This window comes from Trichosurus vulpecula, chromosome 4, assembly GCF_011100635.1.
Source record: "Trichosurus vulpecula isolate mTriVul1 chromosome 4, mTriVul1.pri, whole genome shotgun sequence".
In the NCBI taxonomy this organism is placed as follows: domain Eukaryota; kingdom Metazoa; phylum Chordata; class Mammalia; order Diprotodontia; family Phalangeridae; genus Trichosurus; species Trichosurus vulpecula.
Window position 1 is genome coordinate 406,513,924 of NC_050576.1, and position 4,837 is coordinate 406,518,760.

At 42.1% G+C, this 4,837-nt stretch overlaps 1 pseudogene; it reads left to right on the forward strand.

The window, feature by feature from the left end:
* Window positions 1–3,344: 3,344 nt before the first annotated feature.
* Window positions 3,345–4,603, forward strand: LOC118847332 (annotated as a pseudogene).
* Window positions 4,604–4,837: the final 234 nt, after the last annotated feature.

A 4,837-nucleotide genomic window follows, 5' to 3' on the forward strand; every position in this document is an offset into this window, starting at 1 on the left:
GTAGCTGTTTTCAGATATACTTCTAGGGATCTGTAAATTTTCAGTTCTTCCAAGGTAGTATGATCTAAGGAGAGGTATTTACTCTTTTCCTGAGATGTGCTTTGGTCAGTGAGTGACCACAAGTACTCTTTTCTGCCTTGGAACTGTGAGGAGGATTTCCTCTCCACTGCTGCCACAAGTTCTGCTATGCCAGTGCTCCTCCTCACTCCAGGACTGCCACCCAGGACTGTGTCCCAGATCCATGTATGGGCAAAGAAACAGAATCCTGACTCAATGCCAGCAAAGAGATCCCTGTAATCTCCTTCTGATCAGCTGTTCGATCCCCTTACCATCTGTGGGCGGAGAGCTCTAAAAGCATCTGACGCCACTGCTGCCACTGCCACCACTCCTGCCACTGCTCTAGGGCTGCATTGGGACTGGGGGCCAACAGACCTTTCCCAATGACCTGCTAAGTTGTCTTTGGCATTTGTGGGTTGAGAAGTCTGGAAACTGCCTAGACTGCCAGTGATTCAGTCCCCTGAGGCCTGCTCCAGGTTTGCTGGGGCCCAGTCTGTGCTGGAAGGCCCACACTGGATTGTGCTCCTCTCCCAGCCTGGTGCAGCAGACCTTTCCTGTCAACCATTCAAGTTGTCTTGGTCTGGAAATTTGTTTCACTCTGTCTTTTTGGGGGTTCAGCTATTTGAGAATTTGTTTAGAGTCATTTTTACAGGTATTTGGAAGGGTTTGGGGGAGAGCTCAAGAGAGTCCCGTTTTACTTTGCTATCTTGGCTCTGCCTCTGCTATGCTTCATTTTCAGTATCTATTTGTGTTTTCTATCTTATTTGATGGTTTTAAAAAATTGCATGGCTATAAACAGTGAATTTAAAATCTCATAAGTTGAAGGAAGAAGTTATGATTAAGAGGGAAAGTCAACCATCCTGTGGAATGGAAATGAACTAAATAAAGAGATATTAAGCACTTCTGGTAATTTTGTAGTATATTCCAGGTGATAGCCACTAAGTGCCATTGAACTTGAGGGCTGGTTGCTACAACACAAAGTGGCAGGGATGGGGGGGGGTGGAGATTGAGAGAGAGAGAGAGAGAGAGCAAACATGAGGTAGGTAGAGAATCAGCTACTCACAGGTGGCTTAAGCACCGTTGGGTTACCACATAATACGTGATCCTTTCCTTCTGCTGGCTAAATGATTGACAGATCACATGACAGCCAGCAGTCTCACTGGAATAACAGAGAGGGAATAAAGAAACAAGCTTTTTGGTTATCAAGTGTACTTTTTAAGACTAGAATGATAGAATATCATGCAGAAAGGTTTGACTGTATGGTTTAAGAAAATTTGAGGAAGATGAGATTACTTTCAGCAGAGAGATCATAGAAGGTTCCATGAAGGAGGTGGTACATGAAGTAGATATTGAAAGAAGAAAAAAAAAATTTCAACAGACAGAAATATTCCAAGCATGTAAGGTATTGAGTATAAAAGACCAGACAAAATCTGTGAACAGCTAGTACTGTAATTTGGCTGAAATATTAAATGCATCATTGTCAATAGCATAAAACTAGTATAAGGAGTATCTGAGTACACTGCACTGTTTTGCCCAGTGTTCACATTGGTCTATCTAGATGTGGTTCACAGGGAAGCAATAATTAATATTTCTAGAATCTCCTTCCCTCCACCCTGTACTTTGATTCCAGCCAATAGAGAAAGCAAGAATTTGAACCAGAGGCTAGCCATTCTGTTCTCCTCAGACAGAGGGAGTACTGGACTATAATTATTTCTATCTGCAGTCTTAAATATTATTAGTCTAGGGGAAATAATTTTTAGGCTCAATCTGTGCCCAAATCTCTATCCCTTAAGGGAGAAAGAGTACCCCAAGCTATATATTCAAGGCTTGACTCCCACTAAATGCCAGTTCAGCAATGAACACAAATCACAAATAGGGAATAAATCCATTTATCCAAACAGACAGAAAAGAGAAATTAGAGAAAATATTCATGTGACAAAATATACCAGACAACACACAGAGTAAACAAAATCTCATATTGGGAATGAGATAACTTATCTCAGCCAAGAAAGAGTCCCAATTCTCACCCAAGGGAAAATTCCCTGAAATCTCTGTAGTAAGCTGGGAATAGGGACATGACACTGGTCCTATCACACCAATACATGTTATATTAAAATCAACATATAGGTCCTGAGCTTGATAAGAGGTAATTGGTGACAGGGAATGGTGAAAGGTTAGCAGTATTCTCTTAAAGGCCATGATCAATGGCCTCCCTTGCCAGAAGACATGAACAGTGTAAATACCAATTCATCAGTCACACAAATTGTTTTATTTTCTGTTCATTAAGTCTCAACTTCCTAGCAAGGCATAACAGGGCTTATTTTTGCTGCTTGTTTTAATGTTTCTATTAATGTACATTGGTGAAAGTCTTTTGTGTTAGCACTTATTTTCTGTGGAGGAAATAAATAACTGTCCCATACCTGATTCATATTACACATTGAATACTTTTCAAGTACTCTCTTTGGGGAGAGACGAGACATGAACCAAACCTAAGCTATAATTTCTTTTTTCTTTCTTGAACAGAGGTGACAAGTGTAACACTCCTGAGTGCTCCCCAACCAGACTAAAATTGTGGATTGTTTAGCAAAATAAGTAAAAATAGATAATAATAATTTGAGGTTTTCTAAGTCAATATGTAGTTTGCAGAGCCCTGTTTTTATTTCAGTTTGATACAACTGCTCTAAAGCTCTGTGTGGAGTGTGATGAATATGATTTTTAAAAAATGTCTGACCCTTCTCAGTAAAAAGAAAATGTAACAGCAGGCACAGAGCTACGTTTTCTGCATTTGGACAACTACATATGCTAGTTGAGAGCCTGGGTACTTAGATAAAGTTTCTGGCTGCTTCTAGCCAGCCATATATAATTTAGCCCTAATGGACTAGGTACTTTGTGAATGATCAAGCAATCATACATTGACTAGAAGAACCAGTGGATCTTTAAAGATTTAAATAGATCTTTAAAAAGGGAATGTCTCTAGAAGAATGACTTCTTCCTTTCACCCTACTATCGCAAGTAGTGTTCCTGTGAGAGCAACCTGGCCTCAAGGCAAATACTTCCATATGGCAGCTAGAACCCATGCTCAACTAGGCACTGGGATCACTGGCTACCTTTTCTTTTTTAAATTTATTTTCCGAAAAATAGATAACTAAACAGAAATCCCAAGATGAATCATATCCCTAGATCTACTGAGTTCAATTTGACAATCTGAGAGATTTGGGGGTCCAAGAACAGTTGGAGCTGACTGGTGCTTGTGCAAACCATGGCCTTGTTTGCCCAAAGACACAGACATGCAGAAAGTTGACCAGGTCAAAAGTGAGGTAAAATGTAGTTCTGCTGAATATTGTTCCAATATTTAAGTCTCAGTGTCCCAATATAACAATAGTCATTACTTGCAAAGTTTGTGAGAGCCTTTAGTGTTTAGCATTTCTTTTGTGTGGAAGAAATAAACACCTCAGCTGCCAGGCTCATATTATACATTTAGTATCTTTCTACTCTTCCCTTTGGGGAGCCAAAACTAAGCTTAAAATAATTTTTCCGTGGCCTAAGAGAGTTGGGTATGAGAAAAAGGGTATGAGAAAAGGAGCAGCTAGCCGAGAAGCTGTGAGCCCAGAAGCAAGAACAAAAAGCGAAGGAGAGGGAGGTGCCTAGAGACCCTGTTCAGAGGAGAGTGCATGAGCTGAAACGGTATACTCAGCAGCTACAGAATGTCCACCCCAATGTGTTATCTAAGGCACTAAAGAGAGGGATCCTACATCAAGACAAGAACCTTGTTGTCATTAACAAGCCATATGGCCTACCTGTGCATGGTGGCCCAGGGGTCAAGAGCTGTATCACTGACATCCTGCCTATTTTGGTTAAGATGTTATATGACAACAAAGCAGAGCCACTGCACCTCTGCCATCACCTGGACAAGGAGACAACAGGGGTGATGGTGTTGGCATGGGACAAGGAAATGGCTCACCAAGTCCAAGACTTGTTTAAAACTTGGCAGGTGGCAAAGAAGTACTGGGCCATCTGTGTGGGGGTCCCCATTCATTCAGCAGGGGTGATAGATATCCTTATAATTGAGAAGGAGGTACAAGGCTTTCAGCAACACCATAAGATGACATTGGCTCCCAACTACCACATGGAGAATGGGAAAACCACGAAGGTCCGTCCAAACAGGCACGCTCATGTTGCTGTGACTCAGTATCGGGTTCTAAGCAGCACTCTATCCTGCGCCCTCTAAGAGCTGCAGCCCATCACAAGGGAAAAGCATCAGCTTCGAGTCCACCTAGCCTTTGGATTGGGGTATCCAGTCCTTGGGGATTACAAGTATTCTGATTGGAACAAGTTGGCACCCCAGAAGCTGTCTGTTGGCATCCTGAAGAAACTGGGTCTGGAAAAGGCAAAAACCTGCTACCTTCCTCTCCATCTGCATGTCCAGCAGCTTATCCTACCTCCCCTGGGCTCTGAGAGTCAGCAACTTAACTTGGTTTGCAAGCTCCCCAAGTTCTTCATGCATTCTTTATCACGTCTAGGACTGGAAATCCCTGAGAAAGACTGAGATTAAAGTGAGGTACTGAAGAGAACACAGTATAGAACAACCGGCCAATTTTTCACTGGGTCCTTTGGCTTTGCACTCTTGGAGCCAGTATTCTGTGAAGCAAGAGGGTTCAAGAGATGACTCTCAAGGAGGAGGTCTTCATCATCCTCCAAGTACTTTTGACTTTGACGTTGGAACTGCTGGCTGAGTTGGCTTTCTGTGGAATTAGAATCCAGTATCCAAACATACAAAGGA